We start from the raw sequence: 24,741 nt of genomic DNA, 5'->3' as shown, positions 1-24,741 counted from the left end.
CTGAATGCAGTGAATAAAAGGTCATGAACTCTTGGAGGAGAAGATAATATGAAACATGTTGAAGGTCCCAGGTCCTAGAGAAACAGTAAGGAAATGAGGAGAGGAGTTTAAAGACTCAATAAAGATGAAACATGGAATAGCCAACATGTCTCCATTAATAATATCACTGGATAAATATGGGCAACAGCTACTAGGAAGCGAGATAACAGGGAAATTGTTACTCAACAATTCAATTCTATTTGTATTTATATAGCAACCAAACAATAGTTTCAAGGCACTTAACAAACCTGAACCCCCTTAGAGCACAATGGCCGCAGTAAGTAAGAAAGTGAGACTTTATTTGTAAGTGTTGCAGTTCAAAATGCTTTATATGAAATCAATAAAAACAGGGGGCAAAAAAACCTCCCTGGAAGAAAGGAAGAAACCTAAAAGAAGAACCGCAGCATATAAAGTGCACACCATCTGCTTGAGGCCGGCCAGGTAGAGATATAAAGGGGGCGACAGAAGGAAAGGGGAAACAACAAGGTAGATGTACAGAGCACAAACAGGGTAAATGTACATATAACATACATGCACACATCATATGGTATGTACATGATACAAAACAGCTTAGTGGGTATTACTATTAATATTACAAGGGTAAGTAGAGTAGGAGCAGAAAAACATGTTGATGGTTACAAATATATACATTGCAGGAACCTGCTAACACAGTATAGGGTAGAATAAGTGCATGACTGTATGGTGGGGCTGGGTACATGTGGGTCAAGGATTTCTATAGGTAGATCGGATGGAGAGACTACAGCAGTATCCCACAGTAAAAATAGTATAGACTAGGAGAGGAAGAAAGAAACAAAGTGAGTTTGGCTGCCAATATGTTTATATGACTTAATAGATATGGTGATGAGGAACAATGTTTTCAAAAGTATGAAAGTATGGGGTAGAAAAAGTGTATGGCAGTAAGGTAGGGATAAGTACATGTGGAACACACGTCGTCTGCTGTACCTGGGATCTGTAAAGTTCCTCCTTCACAGTACAACATGCACTGTCTGTAGCCCAGTTTTATTGATGATGGGAATTTCTTTGTTTTCTTGTGAGTGATGAGTTATGGTGAGATATGATAGCTTGCTTGGTGCATGGGGAATTTTAGGTATACAAGCATAGTTAGGGTCGCAGTATACATGGTACCTTCATTTTGATGACATTTGTTCATATGATGGTATATGTTCATGTGATGGTATATTGTCATGGTTGTGATGGTTTATGGTCATGTTGATGTTATATGGTCATGTGATGGTAAATGGTCATGTGATGGGCCGATAAACACAGATGTCGTTCCCACTCTAGCCTTCCAGGATGTGCACTATGTAGTTTTGTGTTTTCAGGTCATATCACCCCAAACCCATCCCCCAAGAAAAGAATCCAAATCTAGAGTCTAAAGAATAATCTCCGTTCTTGTGGTCGTAGGACGCAAAAAGAAAGACCGCCTTATCCTGTGTCCAGTGTGATTTACATGAGGAGTGAGCGGTCCAAGGGCCCGCCATGGAATTTCAGCGAACAGAAGAAGGTCATAGAATAAGTCAACCTTCACCTCACTGCACAGAGGAACAGATTCACTACACTAGTTTCATTATTTTATTTCTGTCAGAATTGTTTCAGATTTTGTATTTGCTCTTTTATTATTTTATTATACAGATTATTTCATTGAGTTGACCCTCTTTGTAAGGTTATTAATGTAATGACGTACCTCATTCTCACAGGAATGTCATGGAAAGATCAGACTCCCCTTTGTCCAGTCCGTCTGTGAGTGATGAATCCAGATTCAGCAGAACAGACTCCAGTTTGTCCAGTGTGTCTGTAAGGAGTGTATCCATAGGCAGTAGACCTAACTTCACAGGGGAAGGATCCAGGTACACATATTAATAACCAGTGATGGGACAAATGCATTACAAGTCATTTGATTACAGTAAACTCATTACATTTACAATAATGAAGTAGGGTAGCACCTTACATTTCTAATATTTGTAATTACAATAGGTTACCTACCACTGTAGAAAATACTGTAGTTACTTAAATAAAAATTGTCCAGGTAGTTAAATTAACGTATTCCAATCTGCCTACCCTGTTTACCTGGTGTCATATTGTTCAGAACACAATATGTGTTGCAGACAATCCAGCGAAATTAGGATATTTAAATGATTTAACCCTCCTATTACCTTCAAATTTACTAACATCTTTTATCCTTGGGGTCAATTTGACCCCAGCAATTTAAACCTCCAAAACATTATTATAATATTTTTGTTTTACCCACGTTAATGTGTCAGGTACTTTAGGTTTGTTTATTGACTACTTAAATATCCCTTTAAATAAAACAATACCCCCACCCACCCCCCTTAAACATCCAGAATACATATTACATAACTATTTAAGTATGGAGAAATATGCAGATCACTATAAAAATCTCACTTATTAACCTAAAATTGGAGATATCCTCCTGGTGTTTCATGGCTTCTTATTATTTCTAAGTGCATGTTGTTGTTATTTATAACATTTGGCATAAAAAAACTATCAGGGCCTCGTTTCCCGAACGCGCACTTAGCCTAAAAAGCACTTGAAATCGCTCGTAAGAGGATTCCTACGTTGCAGACGGGTTTCCCAACGCCACACTTAGCTTAAGTGTATCTTTCGTTGAGAAGAATTCTACGTGTGGTCAGGACCAGTAGTAACTTCACACTTAGCGATTTAATCCACCAGGGGCGTCGTTCGACCGTCGTTCGGAAGAAAGGGGAATTTAAAAAAAAAAACATGGCTACTTGAAGCGAGGAATATTTTACATTAATAAAGCTATCTACACAACTTTTTATATGTTTATAATGACTCGGTTTGATCTGAAATGTGCTACGCGACCAATGCAGAGTATGTCGGTCTTAACTGAAGCTTTCAAACAGTAGTTTTATGGCACAATTAGCGCTTATGCCACCACTCCATTGGCTTATATGGTAGCTTTATAGCTATATGGTTGTATACATATATATTTGCAACTATGTTCTTCATTGAAACTTTTTTTAAATCGCTAGTTTCATAGCTCATACAGTCACGCATGACGTACGCTTCAACCCCCTCGACACCTTATCCAGGGGTGTCGTTCGGCCTATTGTAGAAGAAATCCAAACGATGTTTCTCTGTATAGCACATCATGAGAATGTCATTGTTTCACCTGCCTATTCCCATCTGGCAGATTGCGCAATACCTCACAAACTGGACTGAGTGTAGAACCTATTTAGTCCTGCTGATCTGACAAAAAACCTCAGTGAAAACCTCTACACTAATATTTGACCATGACTGCGAAAATGGAATATTCTATAGCTAAGCTAAAACATTTCACTTAGCTATGTCTAACTGGCTTGCACATAATTTGTCTATAATTTTCAATGAATTAGCCTAATCTGCAGCGATATGCGTGAGGATAAGAACTCATACATCTTCAATTGCTGAAAGAATTTACGTTTTATTAGGCCTATTTAGATGGAACCGGGAAGCCTGGCTTGTTACCTGCATCATCGTATTTGAAAGCGCGTTATTAAAAGCGTTTATCCCTGTCTTAATGATGTGGTGCGAACCAAAGCAAAGTTTAGAAATGTGAATTAATCTTCTTAAGTCTTACTTTGCACTTGAGGGCTTTTGCGATTAGAAGGTCACGGTCCACGGACCAGTCTTTTGGCCCCACTTTCGTGCTTTCTTTGACCGGACATTTTCGCGCATTATAATTTGTTTCACTCTGAATGTTTCTAAAGTTATGCGCGGTGCGGTGCCGTTGACTCACTCGACATCGGGCGACCTGAGGCCCCCCTGGTGGCGAGGCCCGGGGCTGCAGCCCGGTCAGCCCATTCGTTAGACACGGCCCTGGTCCTCACGTCCGCTGGGTCCAGTTGAAGTGTTGTGCTGTCAGGGTTTACGGGTTTTTTTGTGGGTGTTGTGGTGTTATTTTCTTCAAACCGGCTGAAGAAGGTGTTGAGTGAGTTGAGGAAGTCTGTGTTGTCCTCACACGACGGGGGGGATGGTTTGTAGTCTGTGACTGATTGGATGCCTTGCCACAGGCGTCTTGGGTCCTTTATGTCAGTGAAGTGTGAGTTTATTTTTTGTCCATATGCACGCTTGGCTGCTCTCACGCCCCGGTGCAAGTTGGCCCTGGCAGACTTGAAGGCCTCCTTGTCCCCAGACTTGAAAGCAACGTTGCGTGCCCTCAGGAGCTCACGTACCTCCCTGGTGAACCAGGGTTTTTCGTTTGCTCTCACTATAATGTCCTTGGTGACGGATACATCTTCCATGCATTTGGTTATGTATCCAGTTACAGAGTCTGTATATTCGTTGAGGTTGACGGCCTGGTTGGTGGTGGCCGCCTCCCTGAAAACCGACCAGTCTGTGCATTCAAAACAGTCCTGTAGAGCTGATGTGGAGCCCTCTGGCCAGGTCCTGATATATGATATATATAATATGTGATACAATATAATATAATATATTTTAAGTATAGGTATATATTCATATTATATAATATATATATATATATATATATATATATATATATATATATATATATATATATATTTGTACATTTGTACAATTTGACATAATATACAATCATGCTCATAACATTTTCAGATCTATGCAGTGCAATTGACACAATATATAATTTCTATATATGCTATTTTATTAAAATATATCATGCTGTTATGTGAATGGAAATGGAAAATGAGTCCTCATTGCGCCGGCCAATGATAGCCCACCTCATTTGCATACTGAGACAAGAATGAATACCGAAATAAATGCAAACAGAAATGTAAATGTAGGAGAAAGAAATGTAAAAAGGCGCGAGAAGAAATAAATACGGTACGGGAAATAGTACAATAAAAAATGTGTAAATAAATAGAAAAATAAAAGGAGGAAGAAATGTATTTGGGGATTAATGTAAGTGTAAATAAATGTAACAGTAAATAAAAAGGACTAATTTTCCATTTCCATTCACATAACTGCATGATATATTTTTTCTAATGCTTTTCTTTGGTGCATTTTTAGTCATTTTATTTATTTATGACTCACATTTTTACATTTGTATTTATTTTTAATTATGTCATTTTTGGCTTTCCATAAATATAGGTTCATATGAGTAATCGTGTTAAATAATCCTGGTGTCAATATTGACCAATATAATCGTGATAATGACTTTTGCCATAACTGAGGCCTACTGTGCAACCTGAGGTCCATCGGAGTCCTTTTACTGCCCCCCAACCACAATGGCACAGCAGGCTTTGGGAATTATATTAAACTGTATTTCAGAGCCAGTGAGACAAACGGCTCAAAACCAGTACAGCTCGTAATGTCATGGTCTTTATAATATTTACACTTGGACCTTTAGATTATGGCTGCATGACTGCTCCTACCAAAACAAATTCATACAAACATTAATTCATCCGTTCATTAATTAATTAAACAAATCCATTAATGCGTCCTTGTAGAGTGTCAGCTGGACGGGTGCTGTGTGATGTCTGCCCAAATCCAGCTGTGAAGACCTGTCTGACCTGTAGGGATTCCTACTGCATGACCTGCATCAGGCCTCACTACTCTGACCCAGATCTGGAGAGACACCAGCTACAGGACCTTCAGGATCAGAGCCTCTGTCAACAGCACCACAAACAGCTGGAGTTCTACTGCAGAACCGACCAATCAGCAATCTGCTCCCGCTGTTTACTTAAAGATCACAAGGGACATGACGTTGTGGAGCAGGTGGGCACATATACAGGGTACTGTTCGGCAACGCTCGCTAAGCGGTTTAGCGAGCTAGATTCCAGGCTAAAAAAAGAGAACGCCCCTTTAACGGGTTCGGCGAAGCAACTTCTGATAAATTACCATAGTAACATATCACTTAGCACTAACCTGCTCCGGGGCAGGCTATACTAAGTTTAGCTGGCTAAACTTGCCAAACCCCTGGCAAAAGGAGGGATCCCATTGCAAGGACTAAAATTTGTCATATTAGATAGTTTGATTAGCGTAGGGAGAGAGTTCTTTGCGATCCGCCAAGATCCATTTTCCCTTTTTTGTGAGTGGTAGCCTACGTTTTTGTAATGTCAACGATGCGGAGAACAAAGCACTCATAATTATATGACAGTGTTATGTTGACAGTAACCCATCTCCCTTACGGAGATATTGGCAAAAGTTGTTTAAGATCTTGATTTTATGTCCCTTCTACAATCACGATGTTATTAACCATACGTCATCAACCAATGCAACTTACATCATTGCAAATGTATAGTTTGCAAACGTGTCTAGGTTTTGTGCAGTAGTGAATAAAGTCTACCTCAGTCTACTTTACAGCACATCATTTTTGTAGAAAAGGTGGATGCATGATAAGAAGAGAGAAATACACACAATATATTTCCATTGCTTCAATTTATTGAATTTCTTATTAATACATTTACATTTAGTCATTTCGCAGACGGTTTTATTCAAAGCGATTTACAAGGAGATGTAAAACTACAATTACTACGGAGGCAAAGAGGGTCAAACCAGCGACCTGTTGCATGCAATCCATGAGCTCTATCAGCTGAACCAAAGTCACATATTCAATGCCTGGAAAAGATATCACGTCTTAGATAGCCTATAGACAGTTTCTTATATTGCTGTCGCAGCCGCGGCAGTGTTCAATTTTGACATGATTATGGTCTTGAATTCTTCATAACGCGTTCATGGTCATATCCTGCCTCAGCGGAGAAAAAAATTAGTCTTTTTCTTTGAGTTGAGACTATTGTACCGTTAAAAAAAATCATGGTTTTGGTGATCGACCTTTCCTGCCTTTTGAAGCAGGACGTGCAATTTAGCTGACGAGACAACTTAACTAGACGATTTAGTATCTTAGCGCACGTCGCCAGACCCGCTTGGCCTGTTCTCATTTAGCGAGCTTTATTATCTCATGTCGCGAGCTAAATTAATTATCTTAGCTTCAGTTGTACGCCGAACAGGGCCCTGATCAGGTGTGGTTTCTTTGTTATTATAGCACGGCTTGGTTACATTTTCTATTGTGACACAAGCTTAATAATGTCAATTAACTTTGATATTTGCACAACTATGAAGCAGCTCCAGGTTTTGTTTTACTGTATTATACCTGCCAAAATGAGTTCTGAAGTTTAAATGAACTGTTATTTTGTTACAGAGTTAAAAATGAGTGGATTGATGGAAGTACAGAGTAGCAACTTAAATTATATCCACAAATGTACCTTACCCACGTGTCGCAACTCTGCACCTTTGATGTGTCAAGACACTTATTTACACAATGTGTTCAATTATATTTCCCAGATTAACATAACACAGGTGTGGCAGTCGTTGCATAAGTGGTGCTGTGTCGTTCGTTATCCTTTGTTATCCCTTCTTTACCCTACACAGCAATCAGTCTCTCCCCTGTCAGTGTCTGGACAGGCAGACTATGCTCATTATGAACCCAGCTTCTCTGTTCTCTAATATTTTATTCTTGTTTTGCACAGGATGCACATGAGACACAATGCAAAGTTACCAAAACAGGAGGTATTTAATGTTTAAACACTTTTCTTAACATCAATGTATTTGTATTTAGCACTAAAACCTCACGTTTTAGCTTCCATCTCCACCTCCATCATTCTCAGGTGTTCCTCCACCTGGGCAGATCCAGTTCCCCTCAGTGCAGCCACACTCTGTGACTTTAAGATGGTCACCACCAGAGGGCGCTCCTGGCCCCTACAGTTACAGGGTGACCTGGAGACGAGGCCAAGAGCAGCGCAGCATCGTGGTAGCAGGTTCTGAGGCGGAGGTGACAGGACTTCTTCCAGGAGAGAAGTACCACTTTACTGTGGCCACCCTCAGTAAAGATGGCCGCCAGAGCCCATGCGTGGGGGGATCTGTACACACAGGTGAGGATTAACACCTGACTTGTGCACTGACCGCAAACTTCATACAAGTGTTACAACCTTGGCTCAGGGGGAAGCAACACAATGAGAACAGGAAAACCCAGACTTAACACACATTGGTGTGAGTTGGTACATCAGAGAAGAGATCAGGGTGTTTCTCAATTATCTGAATAATATCAGGGGCCTTCAAGGAGGACAGATGAGTGATTAGATTAGCCAAGATCTTAGACACTGTATCATGGACAGAGCTGGACACACTGGTCCAACAGAACCATCACCAAGCATGGAAGAGGGAAACTTCTGCATTGCTATAAACTTATCCATAGGTCTCCTTAGTGAAGGTGTCACGGAACGAATAGACTCCGAGATAGGAATTCTTGAAACAGATTTTATTACAGACAGAGACAGCCAGGAACACACAGGACAGACAACAGGGTGCCAGAGAAGAGCTATATGAGAGGGTGTTTGAGAAGAGAAGAGCTATATGAGAGGGTGTCTGAGAAGAGAAGAGCTATATGAGAGGGTGTCAGAGAAGAGCTATATGAGAGGGTGTCAGAGAAGAGAAGAGCTATATGAGAGGGTGTCAGAGAAGAGAAGAGCTGACCTGTGATGACCAATGCAGAGGGACCCGCTGAATACGTAGATGCTGAGGGAGGTTATCCTCGAGAACCCAACCCGCGGAGGGGCGCAGGCTCCTAGCTCTGCTGGGGACTTAGAGAACTGGCGATCAGAGCGTAGAAAGAAACAAAGCAGAGGCAACCTCTGAGCTGACCAAGCGATAAACTTATATGCCGTTGCGGCAAACAAAACACGAGTCACGCTCAGCCAGGTACAAACTAAACAAGCACCAGAGATGGGAAGTATTTCATTTACTTGTATTTGAAATACTAGTGAATTTATTTTTGCCAAAAGTGGTGCTTCTTATGGCCCGCCCCTTTTTGGGGCGAAAAGGAAATTACCCCAGATCCCTCTCATTGACTCTCATGTTAAATCCATTTTTTTCACAAAACGTGGCTGTGTTCGCAAACTTACACAGCTGCTTCCTGCAAAAATATATGTATACATAAACAATCAAGTTTTTGTCTTTAAATAGCTTTGCTTAGTTACACTGGCATTATGTGACTGTTCTTCCTTTTTTACGGGGTTCACCAGAGCTTTGTGTACATTATATAGCCCCGTAGCCAGGGCCCATAGACATATTTATGTCAATCTAAATAGTGACGCAAAAATACTGATGCATACCCATATTCACTGTATAGCCCAAACCTGAATGTTCTGCTATACCACATTGTGAGAAACAGAAAATTCAGAAAAAGTATTTCCCATATATTCAAAATACAAAATACATGTATTGTATTTTGTTACATTTTCTGGCAACAGTATTTTGTATTTTATTTTGATACATTTATTTGAGGGGTGTTTTATATTTTGTATCAAAATACATTTTGATGTATTTTTGCCCATCTCTGAAACGGACTAAGACTAAGAACGAAACTATAACGAAGGCTTTGAACATTACAGGTACAAACTATAACTGGGGCGAAGGTAATCCACATGAAAGTCAGGCCGCCGGAATTCCAGGGTTAATCTGTTGAAGTGCGATACCAGACACAGAGTAAAGGGTAAAGAGTTTTGTGCTTCTTTCATATAATTCCGCAGTCATTTAACGTAAGGCAAAGTCATTGAAAATTGAAGTCAGAAGGTGGGTTGCTACGCAACACCTGAAACTTTAAAGCTCTATTTGCGTAAAGAACAATTTTTTCTTAGCGGAAATCACGAAACGGCAACAAAATCATTTAAAAAGAGGTATTTTGGAGGAATGTCTTCTATTGTTTTGGCAAGTAACCGTATTATAAACTGGATATTTTTTTAATTTACGTAGGCCTACCAAGGGCGTAGGTTTGCATAGGGTTGGTAGGGACTAGTCACGACCAAGATTTGGGAAAGACAAAAAAGTCCCTACCAATATTTTGTTAATTTGAGAAAAAAACATTTGGCACAATATATTTGCAAACTCATTCGTATTATTATCAATACAATGTTCGTCGCCCAGAAGAGTTATAAATACATTTCTAAGTTTTCCAATGCGCCCTCGAGCCTGTGAGACAAGATGCTGTCATTTAATTGGCTGAAGTGGCAGAGTCAGAAACACTACGTAAATCCTGAAAGAGTGCTGCTAGTCTGATACGGTAAGCTACTAAATACGCCAGGAAATAATAACGCCTCATATCAGTATTTCGTTTGGTCTTAGCATTGATATTTTGAACCTTTTGTGGTCTGTAGATAGGGAAAAGACACCTAAAAAGAAAAGACATGCCAGAAGTGTTTTCCACCCATAGATTAAGGAGCTATCAAAAAGCCCAGGTCTCTGTTAGTTAGTCGGAAAACTACCCATACTGCGAAGCTGCTAACCCTAAATCGCCACCCATTGTACAATGGAAACAAGTTTTGAAAGTTGTAAGTGTGTAGAGCATGTAACTTTTGCTTGCATTACATCTCGTCTTGTTGAAGCCAGAAGGATAAGCTACCCTACCCTACCCTAGTACCAGCAGCCTAGCAACTCATAATAAGGGTTTTTACCTGGGCATCTCTTTTCGAGACCTAAAAAATGCGTCCGGCCGGGATTCTAAACACGTCCGGGATTTTGCCTTAATAACAATCTAGTTATTACGTCCGTACAAGTTTTGGAAAGGGTATCGCCCTTCTTCCGCGAGCTCTGACTGTAGAGAACTGTCATTGGTGGACCGCTTTCCCAGAGTTGTCAGATAGGATAATCATCCTCCAAATACGATCATTTTGAGTCTCTGATAAGATACGCCATTTCCAATCTGGCAAAACTAGCACCTTGCACTAGTTGCATCGTTTACAATAGTACATGACATCCAAGAAATCCGTTGCGGGAGAGGAGTCAAAGTGTCCTCTTTTTTCACAAACTCAAATCTGGTCACCCTATAAATTGGTAGGCCTATATGATCCCTAGGATAATAAAACTATCTCCGTTCCCTGTAATGTCTCGACCAATGTCAACTAAGCATGGTTAGTGTCTATTAAATTGATGAATTCTTGTGCAGGAAAAACAGCAGCCTGAAGCTACAGATGTAGAGCAGGGTGATGATTAATCAGCAAAAGGGGTTCAGATGAGACGTTGAATTGTCCATTTTGGTAAAATTTGCATTCAAATGCTGTTTTTTAAAGGTATGTTTAGACAATTTTACCAATGAATGTAATCAATCACACTGGCTATTTTGAGAATACTTGAAGAAGGTAGTAAAAAGGTGCAATAAATTGGGATGCCCAAATGTTTGCAACAATAATTCATGAATACATTATTTCATTGCACTGCAATCCAGATGATGTAGGCTTAGTACAGCTCCATAAAACCTGAACCAATTACCTACATATTACAAATGAATTTCAGAACAAACAAATGCACTGCATGTACTTCTCATTAGGTAATTTTGTTCATTAAGGCAATATTTTGAAATGCATTCAGGAAACTAAGAAATCCAGTTCAGATGTAGTGCAGGTTAAGGAAGAAGCAGCTGGACCATCAGGGCTTCAGATGAGGTCTTACTCATGTTTGGGATATCCAAAAAGGACAACAAAAACATGTGATGTCAAGAAATGTGGAGAACGTTTAGTTTTTTACTAAGGGTTTATTATTCTTATTATGTTTAAATCAACTACATTTTTTAATTTATGTTGGAGGTGGGGGGGTCTGCCGGGAAGTGTCCCTACCAATGCTGAGACCAAACCTACGCCCTTGAGGCCTACGCTCGTAAGTCAAAGGTAAAGCCGTGTGCATAGTTTGTTAAATACAGATCGCTGTGTTTAAGGATTACAACTTGAATCACCATTACCAGACTAAGCACGCAGAGAAATACAAGAATTTGACTGATGCAAAGCGGGCACAGACATCTGAAGGTTTGCTAGCTAAACTGCAAAATCAACATTTACCAAGCTTTACACATCCAGGTATGGAGCAAGGCAAGGCAAGGCAAGGCAAGGCAAGGCAAGGCAAGGCAAGGCAAGGCAAATTTATTTATAGAGCACATTTCGTACATTATGCAATTCAATGTGCTTTACATAAACAAACAGTAATAACATTTAAATTGAAACACAGTAAAAGAAACTTAAATAAAAATAAAAAATAAAAATAATTATGAAAATAAATAAATAAATAAAACATTAAAATCAATAAATTGCAGGTAAGAGACATTATGATTAGCAGCACTAAGAAGCAGCATACCGTAATAAATAGAGAATTTCACATATAGGCTAAAGAGAATAGGTTTGTTTTTAGTCTTGTCTTGAAACTGTCTATGGTGGGGGCAGTTTTGATGTGGTCTGGTAGTAGATTCCAAAGTTTTACTGCATAATAACTGAAGGCTGCTTGACCTTGTTTAGTTTTAACAGTAGGGGCCACCAACAAGATTCTATCCTGGGATCGGAGGGGTCTGGGAGGTACATACGGCTGGAGCATGTCCTTAAAATATAAAGGTCCAAACCCATGCATGGACTTAAAAACAAGTAGCATCACTTTAAAATCAATTCTGTGGCTAACTGGAAGCCAGTGAAGAGATTTCAGTATTGGAGTTATATGTTCTGTTCTCCTGGTTTTGGTAAGAACTCTAGCAGCCGCATTTTGTATTAGCTGGAGCTTTTTAATATGCTTTTTGGGGAGTCCAGTGAAAAGACTATTACAATAGTCAATTCTGCTGGAAATGAATGCATGGACAAGTTTTTCAAGATCAGCCTGTGACATGAAACCTCTTAGCTTTGAAATGTTTTTTAAATGGTAAAAGGCTGATTTAGAGATGGATTTTATGTGTTGATTGAATGACAGGTCACTATCTAGAATTACACCCACATTTTTAACAATGGCCTTTGGTTTTAGTCCTTTGGTGTTAAGAAATTCACTGACCTGGTGTCTGTCGCTTACTTTTCCAAAGACAATAACTTCTGTTTTGTCACTATTAAGTTGAAGAAAATTAAGACACATCCAGTTATTGACCTGATCTATGCACAGATTAAGTGATTCTAGTGGGCTAAGGTCATTGGGAGAAATTGCTAAGTATAATTGAGTGTCGTCAGCATAGCTATGGTATGAAATCTGATGTTGTTTGATAATTTGCCCGAGTGGGAGCATATACAAATTGAACAACAGGGGGCCTAGGATCGATCCTTGGGGAACACCACAGTTTAAGGGGATGGATGAGGACGTGTAATTGCCAATACTGACGTAGAAACTTCTGTCTTTGAGGTAGGATTTGAGCCAGTCAATCACTGTGCCCCTCAGACCAACCAGGTGCTCAAGCCTGTGGAGCAGTATTGCATGATCAACTGTGTCAAATGCAGCACTTAAGTCTAATAATACCAGAGCAGTTGTTTTCCCACAGTCAGTACTTAGCCTTATATCATTGAGTACCTTAACAAGGGCGGTTTCTGTGCTGTGATAGGTTCGGAAACCAGACTGAAATGGGTCTAGACATGAATTGTCAGTTAAAAACTCAGTTAGTTTTAGAGCAGTCAAAACCAGCTTTGTGATAACCCACAAAATCGCTAAAAACAGTAGGCCATTCTCTGATAGGGAGTTTATCAAAGAAGGTTTATAATATGCCCTGAGAAAAAAGAGGCATTTGAGAAATGTACCCCTCTCCCGGCGAATCTACCTACATATGTGAACGAACATTCTCAGTGATTACATTTAACAAATCCAGATACAGATCCTTTCTCACCTGTCAGTATTATTATAATACTGCAAAAACGTGCACATTTTTCATCGTTTTTGTGAATGTTGATTAAATAATGTTGGTGTTTTTACTATGCCTGCACCACATTTTCATAGTCTAAATGTAACATCTACTCTTACTAGTAGCAGCTTATCAAAACCATACAATTGAATGTGTTTAATAAAGAGATCAAATGTATATTGAGCAGAATTGAGTTCCACCTATTGGTCCGGCCCTCCACAACGGTCTCACTATCTCATGTGGCCCCTTGGGGAAATTAATTGCCCGCCCCTGCCCTTAGTGCAAGCACAATGGCAACAGGGGCAAGAGAAAACTCCCTGTTAGTCAGGAAGAAACCTTAAGCAGAACCACGGCACATAAGGGGTGACCCATCTGCTTGAGGTCAGTCGGGTGGAGATAGGAAGGGGGGAGGGGGAGGGTTGTGTGGCAGAAGGGGAGGCGAAACAACAGGGGTTGTACACAGCCAGCATTTGGTAGATGTACGATATATATATACAGACATCTGATGGTAAATACATGATACAGGCAAGATCAGTTTAGTGGGTATACACTGTGCTCATAGGGTTACTGTAACAGGGGTAAAGGATGTAGGGACAGAGAAACATTTCAGTGGTGGCAATAATGTATGTTGTATATAAATGCTAGCATAGGGTATGGGGTAGAGTAAGTGTACGGCAATGCGGTGGCGGTGGGTGCAATTGGCGGAGAGTTTCTACAGGTAGACCAGGTGGAGAGACTACAGCAGCGTCCCATCGCGGAGATAGTCTAGATTAGGAGGGAAAGAAAAGGAACGGAGTGAGTGGGTAGAGTTTGGCTGTCCATGTCCGTTCTACATCAACTCCACTGGCTTCCCATTAAACACTGCATTAACTACAAAATCCTCCTCCACACATTTAAGGCAATCCATAACCTCGCCCCTCCATACCTCTCTGACCTCCTCCACATCAATGTCCCTACCCGGTCTCTCAGGTCTGCCTCCTCCATCACCCTGACCGTCCCCCAAGCCCATCTGTCCACCATGGGATCCAGAGCCTTCAGCCGCTCTGCCCCTCACCTCTGGAACTCCCTCCCCCCTGACATCAGGAACATTGACCCTAACTCAATCGCTCTCTTTAAAACACACATCAAAACACACCTGTTTAGGCAAGCCTATAACCTGTAAAGGTCCTGCCAACTGAAGTTGTTGCTGTATTATGTATTATTTAATGTTTTATTCACTGTTGTAAGGCGACCTTGGGTTTCTTGAAAGGCACCCTATAAATAAAATGTATTATTATTATTATTATGTATGAGATGAGGAGTGGTGGGGGTGAAGAGCAATGTTTCCACTTCCATCAGCAATTGGAACAGGCTGTTAGGGAGAGAGAACATTTTTGTTAGTAGACATCAATTTCAGAAGCAGATAAGGAGATACTTTTGGGTAGTAGATTTAACAGTAGGCAATATGGCTATTTTATCAGTGTTATTGTAGGCATTCGCAATGTGATATGGAAGGAGAGAGAGAGAGAGAGAGAGAGAGAGAGAGAGAGGGAGAAGATATGTTTAGTTATGCTGGCAATTAGCATTTTGTTTGGTTTGGTACATATGGAGATTTTAGTCGTAAGCTTTGTTAGGTTGCAGGGTACACAGCAGTTTCCAATTGGCTGGTGACAGTCAGACAGACAGTTTGGTAGTAGTCAGTGATCCAGGATACCAGGTGGACGTTCGCACCCACCTGCAAAAGCTTGTCACTCAGTCACTATGTAGCGAAAGGAGAGCGCGGTCACCCCACCCGGACTCGAACCCGGGTCTACAGGATCATCCCTACAGGTGAATATGTGCTCTGACCGCCTCACCAAAGACCCCGGCTCAATGGCATATATGCACATGGCAGCCAGAGCACATATTCACCTGTAGGGATGATCACATCACTACAACCACCAAAACACTTCATACTTAACCTTAGAGTGACTGTCATAACTTCAGCATATGCAGTTAACCCTCCTATTACTTTCAAATGTACTAACATCTTTTATGTTTGGGGTCAATTTGACCTCAGCAATTTAAACCTCCAAAACATTATTGTATAATAAAATAAATGTATGTGTCAGGTACTTTAGGTAAGTTTGTTGACTACCTAAATAGCCCTTTAAATAAAACAATACCCCCACCCATCCCCCTTATACATCCAGAATACATGTTACGCGACTATGGAGAAATATTAGCCTGGATACCAGACCGATCTTAGCCCCGCCCACAACATTTGAGGTCTGGAAGTTCGGTCTGGCACTGCTCCATTGGGGAGAAATCATCAGAGAGCTGAAAAAGACCTAACCAATCAAATTGTCAGGGCGGGCTTTATACGATGATGGACAGATGATCAACCATAACGTAATCAATTGCGTCACCAATGCTTTAGTTGAATTAGTTTTCAACAAACATGGCTGCCGCTCAAGAGCTGAAATGTGGGGATTCGCGTCTGTTTTAGAAGACGTTGACAGCGCATTCATTTTGAAAGAGGAACAGAGAAACGCGACCAAGGCATTTGTCGATCGAAAACTTGTTTTTACCGTCCTTCCTACGAGATCCGGCAAAAGCTGAATGTATCAGCTGGGCCTAGTCATTTAGGGCCTGATTTACTAATATGCGAGCGCTTCTTAATCTGCGTTCGCAAATTAACGCACGGTGTTTTTGCGCATTTTACTTGGTATTTATCAAACCAGATCTGCGCTGGGCAAACTGTGTTTACTCCGCCCTATATAGGGCCTGATTTACTAACATTGCGACCGCTGCTTAAACTGCGTTCGCACATTGACGCACGGTGTTTTTCCGCATTTTCCGTGGTATTTATTTAGGAAGAGAAAATGAAGCTTCAGCGAATTGGAGATAGATATATTGGTTCACGTTCGCTCAATCACTGAACCTGGTTCAATGTGCTGCTATATTGTTGTTCTGCCCGCCATCACCTACAGCAAGATGTTTAAAAGAACACGATTATAAAGAATATGCTATTGGTGGCATTAATGCATAAACTGTCTATTATAACAATATAGATGTGTACATGGCGAGATTAATTATTTCTACAAGGGACATGGGTTCACTACAATATATATGGACGTGGGTGCAATCAATGGTTCATATTACGTTCGGAAAGTTTGCGATTTCAAAAAAAGTCCTGTTTGATCTATAATTTGGTCTATAATTTCAGCTGTGGCAGTGGGGAAATGTATTGACCAGTGCGCCATAGCAATGCTTCGAGTACCTGTGTGAATATTTGTGAAGGCTGAGATATATCAACTGCTGATACTATAACTGTTTGAAATGATCCGGTGCCAATATTTGCAATATTTACCAACTGATTGAATGGAATGTGATCTCCGGTTGGAGGGTTAGATGTCGTCTCTGATCTGGTCCAGTAATTGAAGTATTGCGTGGCTGGTTAACCTGTACCGTCATATGATTTCTGGTTCGCTTAATTGAAAAAGTGTTATACGAGTTGAAAAAATTCTTTCTGTGCGCTGCCTCTGTCTATGTCTTCGCCTTGCTCTTATTACTGCTGCCATATCAACGTATTCAGACTCAGTGGAAATGCGTTCCTGGTTAAGACGTGCTTAATTAAGGCGGAGAATTATCCTGCAAATTGGAGACGTGCGCTCGACAGGCAGTTTAGTAAATACCACGCATGACATCATTAGGCGCACTTACCTTGTCTCCTCCCATGTAAATTGCGCGCCTCACGCCTACGTTACCACCCACCTCCACGTTACCTCCCCTGTTCACAGCCACAGGCGTTAATATGCGCTGCGGCCCCTTAGTAAATACCGTTTTATGTTTACGACCGCTATTTTACGCCAGAAATGGGCGCAATCCTGTTAGTAAATCAGGCCCTTAGTCATTTCATTTAGTCATTCAATGATCATCTGTCCATCATCGTATAAAGCCCGCCCTGACAATTTGATAGTCATTTAGTAATTTAGCAGACACTTTTATCCAAAGCGACTTACAAGGAATTTTGTATTTACATCAGGTGCAGTTAGGGGTTCAGTGTCTTGCTCAAGGACACTTACACATTTCGGCAAGAAGGAGTGTGGAATCGAACCAGCAACCTTCCAACCTTCCAATTATTAAACGCCTCTTCTACCTCCTGTACAAAAAACTATTTAAGTTATCAGGAATAGTTACAATGTGATGAAAAGTTGATACAGTATTTCTTATATATTTTATACAATTAAAACAGCCTGGGGTTAAATTGACCCCAAACAACACCTATGCGTACAACATGTGTACAGGACATTGAAAACATTTCATCATGTTCATTTTGTGTTAACCCAGGAAAGTCATTAAATATGAAGCAAAACAAACTACGTCAAAAATGTTAAACATTGACCCCAAACATAATAGTAGGGTTAACCATTAATCTGCGTCATTCAGTAGAGGGTCAGGGCTTTTAGATACTAAGGCATAAAGTAGAGGGTCAGGGCTTTTAGATACTAAGGCATAAAGGAGAGGGTCAGGGCTTTTAGATACTAAGGCATAAAGTAGAGTGTCAGGGCTTTTAGATACTAAGGCATAAAGTAGAGTGTCAGGGCTTTTAGATACTAAGGGCCTGATTTACTAACATGCAACCGCTGCCTAATCTGCGTTCGCACATTAACGCACAGTGTTTTTGCACATTTCCCGTGGTATTTATCAAACCAGTTCTGCGCTGGGCACTGTGTGCTTACTCCGCCTTTTGAAGGGCCTGATTTACTAACATTGATTTGCGAACGCAGCTTAATCTGCGCCTTTGCCAGGCGCACATTAACGCACAATGTTTCCCCGCATTTTCCGTGATATTTATCAAGCCAGATCCTGGGCAATCATTATTTAGCGCACCGTTAAAAGACGGGAGAAATTGCCTGCAAGTTACTGCCCACCATGGAGATTCGAGGAAGAAAAAACTAAGGTTCAGCGGAGAGGAGGTAGATATATTGGTTCACGTTCGCTCAATCATTGAACCTGATTCAATGGGTTATATTGTTGTTTTGCCTGCCATCACCTACAGCGAGATGTTTAAAAGAACACGATTATAAATAATATGCTATTGGTGGCATTAATAAATAAACTGTCTATTATAACAATATAGGTGTGTACATGGCGAGATTAATACGTTCTGGGACATGGGTTCACTACAATATATCCCCACTGAAACAAATACATTTACCAAGTAGCCAGGCCTCTCCAAAATCACCGTTGCTCAATCATGAATAGATGGCACTATTCCGGAAGATAAAACTGTCATGGACAGACCACTACCACGTAAGTAATGGTCATGTTGGCATCACATATGACCGGTACATTCATTGAATATGTGTGCTTTCTGTTTCGGTAAACGTGTTCGTGGATTGAAGGTGGGACTGTTTGCATGTGGGTGCAAGCAATGGTTCCAATTACGTTCGGAAAGTTTGCGATTTCAAAAAAAGTCCTGTTTGATGTCTCTAATTTCAGCTATGGCAGTGGGGAAATGTATTGACCAGCGCACCGTAGTAATGCGTCGAGTACCTGGGTGAATATTTGGCTGAGTGAAGGCTGAGATATACCAACTGCTGATGCTAAAACTGTTTGAAATGATCCGATGCCAATATTTGTAATGTTGTCCTGAGTTTAACAACTGATGGAATGGAATGTGATCTCCGGTTGGAGGCTTCGATGTCTCTGATCTGGTTCAGAAGTATTGCGTGCCTGGTTAACCTGTACCGTCTAATGATTTGTGGATCGCTTAACTGAAAAAGTGTTATACGAGTTGAAAAAAAAATATTTCTGTGCGCTGTCTCTGTATATATCTTCGCCTTATAACTGGTGCCATATCAACGTTTTCAGACTCAATGGAAATGCGCTTTCTGGTTAAGACGTGCTTTTATGAGGCGGAGAATTATCCCGCAAATTGAGACGTGCGCTCGACAGGCAGTTTTAGTAAATACCACGCAATACATCATTAGGCGCACTTACCTTCTCTCCTCCCATTAAATTGTAGTAAAGTAGAGGGTCAGGGCTTTTAGATACTAAGGTATAAAGGAGAGGATCAGGCATTTAGATACTAAAATAAATAAATATGCACAATGACAAATGTGTCCACCGTTACATGGGGTGTGGTGATGTGCCAAGGAGAATCTCAGATGGTCTGGTTGAAGTCACCTGGTATCTACCCTGTGGGAACACAAACATTTACATGTCTTCATTGACATGTATATGTTAATGTTAATGCAAATGCTGTATAGTAACAAGGCTGCAAACAAACAAAGCAAAGCAGAACATTTAATACATGTGGAAGTGTCAGGCTTTTAGGTACTAAGGCATAGACTTCAACGGCATGTCAACATCAAACTGCATCAGACCTTTTTGTGTAAATCACTCAATGGCATGTTTCTGTTAGGTTGAAGATGTGTGTTAAAGTAAAGAAGATAAAGTGCCAGTGCTTAGATTGTAGAATGTTATAAACCACACTGTCAGCCAGCAGCATGCATTCACAGGTGACTGGAAGAGTTCATTAGCGCCCCCTGTGGGGAGGAAAACAATAGACAGACACACAAAGACATTAGACATTTTAACCAGGTAGTGTAGTAGAACAAAGACATAAAGCAATGGAATCCAGTAACCAGTACAAACAGCCAAATATGTTTTAACCACCAGAACTCCTCCTTCCTGAGCTGCTGTCAACCTTGGGCCTGGGGGATCTTCATGGAGGGAAACTCAAACTCAGCTCGGTCCTGGAGATCAAGAGTAACGCAGTGGCTGACAAGCCAGCACAAAGTCTGGAGCAGCTACCATGGACCTTCTTGAGGAAACTGATGATGTCCAATTTAAATGCAAGAAATGTCAAATGTGCACAAGACCAGCTAGTGTATAATTGTAGTTTCACTGATGTTAATGATGATTCTGATGCTATTAATCCTGTAGATTTGATCACTGCTCTTTTCCACTGCTCAGATCCTTTCCTCCAGCAGGAAATGGTCTCCAAAATGTCCCTGTGCCAGTTTGCTGTTCCTTTGCTGTTGCCAAACTGTGACACACAGCAGAGCACTCTGGTGCTGTGGGCCATGAGAGACCTGGTTAAAAGGTTCAGACCTCATTCTCTAGCAGGGGACAGGACATTTGTAGAGGGCAGGATCGTAGAAATGGACATACCCATGGTGTCTTTTGTTAGACTAGGAGAGAGCAGTCTGCCCAAATCGCAAACTCTAAACAAGTTGTTCAGTAATCCTCATCAGCACAACGACACATTTGTTCACCGTGACATGAAGTGTGGTGAAGTGCCCAGGAGAATCTCAGATGGTCTGGTAGAAGTCAGCTGGTATTTACCCTGTGGGAACACAAACATTGACATGTTCAGACAGCCAGTGGCCATAGCCAATCTTAGAGGAGATGGCAGGTTGTTTAAGACCCAGATGTCCTTCCTGTGTAAGACCTCAGCTGCAGTTTTCATCTTCATAGATGACCTAGAGGGAGACCTCAGCACTCTAAACAACAGAAAGAGCAGAGCTGAGTTGTTCTTGGTCACCAACTCTCAGAGTAAGACCTTTAACATGAAGACACTCAGGGATATATGCATGAAACACAAGGTGGAGGAGACCAATGTGATCATCAAGAAAAAGCAGAATGATGCAGAGTTTGTAAAGGCTTTGCGTTTCCATGTGAGTGGTGTTATTGGAAATAATACATTTAAAATGAAAGTGGAAGACATGGCTGCTGTTGCTCATGGTATTGGTATTGTGGTTGATGAGGACTGCACTGAGTGTACAATTGGCAGAAGAAATGCTGAAGGCATCACTGGGAGCATTCAGGATGTTGTGGAATTCAAGAAAGACCAGTTGCCCTTACATGGTGAAATCTGGAAGCAAATCAGTCTAATAGAAAAGGAAAACTGCCGAATGCGTCATGCAGGGAGAGACATAGAGGGTTACAAGAGTTCCCTCAAGACAAAAGAAGAAGCACTCAGAAAGGAACAGCAGGAGAAGGCTGTTTCAGAAGCCATGGGGAAATTCACTGCTGGAATCTCAGAGTCAGGAACACAGCGTCTCTACTTCCTGAAGTGGCTGAAGATTCAGCTGGACACCCTCTCTAGAAAAAACCTGTCCACACTGAGAGAACAGTACAAAGACTGCTGTATAAACACACCACAGAATAAGGAGCTGATTGCAGACTTAGATGAGCAAATCTCAAACTGCTCGTTGGGTCCTGAGCACTTCTTTCGTGAGCTGGGCCAGATTTATGAGTGTGCTTGCTCCCTTCCAGAAAACTACCCATCCCGACAACAAGTCCAGCACCTACCTGCTCTGTGTGCTCAGATGCTGCTGGATGGGTTTCCAGTTGAGCTGGTTGATGGAGACGCATCAAACATCCCAATGAAGTGGATAAAAGAGGTCCTGACTCAGCTGCATCAGCTGGTGGACACCAAGAGTAAGATCCTGGTGTTGACTGTGCTGGGTGTGCAAAGCACTGGGAAGTCCACCCTTCTTAACACCATGTTTGGAGTGCAGTTTGCAGTCAGCAGTCGAAGATGCACCAGAGGAGCCTTCATGCTGCTGATTAAAGTCTCTGAGGAACTCAGATATGAGCTAAAGTGTGACTTCATCATGGTCATTGACACAGAGGGTTTCAAATCACCTGAGCTGGCAGCATTGGACACAAGCTACGAACACGACAACGAATTAGCAACGCTGGTCATAGGCCTCAGTGACATCACCATCATCAATATGGCCATGGAGAACTCCACAGAGATGAAGGACATTCTGCAGATTGTGGTCCGCACCTTTCTCAGGATGAAGGAGGTTGGGAAGAAGCCCAGATGTCTGTTTGTTTATCAGAACGTGTCAGACATGTCTCCTCATGATAGCAGGAAGAAGCTGACGGAGCAGCTGGATGAGACAACCAAAGCAGCAGCTAAAATGGAGAAGAAAGAGGCTTATGCAAAGTTCACTGATGTGATGGACTATGATCCTGACAAAGACAGCTACTACATCCCTGGACTTTGGCATGGAACTCCCCCAATGGCCCCAGTGAATGCTGGCTACACTGAAGCTGTCTATGAACTCAAGAAGAGGTTGATTGACTGCTTACAGACACCTGATAGCATCGACAGAATGAATGCAGAGGGCTTCCTGAAGTGGACTAATTGTTTGTGGGAAGCTGTGAAATATGAAAACTTCATCTTCAGCTTCATGTACAGTTTGGTGGCTGACGCATACACAAATGTATGCTCTGAGTATAATAAATGGGAATCAGAAAGAGATGAACTCTTGGCTTTTGAAAAATGAAACGATAATATCCAACTTTGGAATGACTGGTGCAGATGACCACTGAAGCATGGGGGAAACTGGATGAGGAGGAGAAGAAAATCCTTCAAATCCTGGAGACTAAGGACAGTAGTGTTGCTTTAGCGAAGAAATATAGAGAAAACTCGAGAGACAGAGAGCTCCCTGAAATCCTCTCTGTTGAAGGCAGTTGAAATTAAAGAAGGATCAGAACAAATCAACATGATCAAGAATACAACGACTGAGAAAAAAGAGAAAAAGGTTCAGGACCTTGTTCAATCCTGTCAAAAGAGAAAGGAAAATGTATCAGATGATGATCTCAACAAAGAATTTGAGAAAATGTGGAAGCAGTTGGTAGCAGAACTGTCCTTTCTTTTTTTTAGATTTTCAAAAGCTGGATGTTTAAAAGGAGGCCCTGTGAGAAGGTGAATTTCCTTCCTTTTCACCGTGGCAATAAAAGGGATGATTGCCCTTTAAAAGGCAGAGACTCCCCTGGTTCAATGGTTGGATCCGGAAGTGAAGTTGCCGGTATTTGGGCCTAATCGGCCAAGCAGGTGCCCAGGGTGCCAAGCACTTTAGTTCCGGTGAGTACGGCCTGAATGTGCGATTTGTTTTGTTTATTTTGTGGGCACTGTGTTGGGGTTTATAGTCCCAGTGTAAATAAAGTAATATATTTTTATACGACAACCACCATCTCCTGCACTGTATTTCCTCACATCTTTACCCAGTCCAGTCGCCACATCCCAAAAAAGAACATCCCTCTATGAGTTAAAGTCCCACTTTAGGACCCAATCAGGAAATGTCCATATGAAGCTGAATGAAGCTGATTTTAGAGCAGCTGGAGAAGAGAAATTCACAGACATATATCAAAGAAGTCCTCAACATGATCGATGATGAAGATAAACATGTCTCTCTAAATGAAGACTGTGAATGTGTGCTGAAGTTCTCTATCTGCTGGAAGCAGCAATTGCATTTCATAAAATGCATGACATCATGGACAAGGACCCTAAGATACACCTAGAACTGTCCAAGGAAACATTCCTTGAGGAGTTAATGGATGTGTTCCATGACACAGATCAGGGCATAAAGAAAGCTGCACAATTCACACAGGACTGTTTGACACCAGCCGTTCAGGACTACGTCACCAAAAGGCTCGGTTCAGATATTGCAGAGGATATGATGACCGGAGATGGAGGATTGGATTACAGCACAAGGACTCACTTCCAGTTTGCCCTTTTAAAGCAGCTGCTTCAGGATGACTTTTTTGAAAAATTCAAAGAATACACACATAATTACAAAACATTTGTTAATTGCGGGATCTTGGACAAAAGTATTTAAACATTTTCCCTGGATGGCAAGTGACAAAAACTAAACATGAAGCATCTCTCTGAAGTAGTCTTTAAAGTGACTGATGCAGTCACTTGTGCAAAAGAGGAGACTGAGGAGAACACAGAGATGAAAATGTTTGTACAGAAAATACGCACTCATCTTAAAGACCAACTAGCCTTCCAAGGACACACTTTCTTTATCACTTTAAAGAATGCCATAGCTCATAGAGTCCCTCTAAGACATGCAACAGTCCTTAAGTGAGGAGTTCAAGTGCCAAACCTCCTTTGAGAAGCTTTCTGACAGATGCCTACCAGGTGAAGGTGAAGGACACTTTAAGAGTTCTGAAACCAAAGGAGAGTATCACCCCTACAAGTGGTACTTCTACCCCTTCTACCCGATTGGGAGATAACGGGAGACCCAAGCATGGATGCCTCAGACTACTGGAAATATGTTCTTATGAAA

The 24,741-nt window shown here is 41.3% G+C and overlaps 1 pseudogene across 1 annotated transcript; it reads left to right on the top strand.

The window, feature by feature from the left end:
• The first annotated feature begins 5,592 nt into the window (after window positions 1-5,592).
• On the top strand, window positions 5,593-22,999 carry LOC308379816 (up-regulator of cell proliferation-like; annotated as a pseudogene). The gene is made up of 4 exons: window positions 5,593-5,778; window positions 7,530-7,569; window positions 7,668-7,931; window positions 20,330-22,999. The product of its transcript is annotated as an up-regulator of cell proliferation-like (transcript).
• The last annotated feature ends 1,742 nt before the right edge of the window (window positions 23,000-24,741 follow it).

This window comes from Sprattus sprattus (assembly GCF_963457725.1).
Source record: "Sprattus sprattus genome assembly, chromosome: 18".
NCBI lineage: Eukaryota > Metazoa > Chordata > Actinopteri > Clupeiformes > Clupeidae > Sprattus > Sprattus sprattus.
The sequence above is the reverse complement of the archived record's forward strand: the minus strand, read 5'-3'. Positions and strand labels throughout refer to the sequence as shown.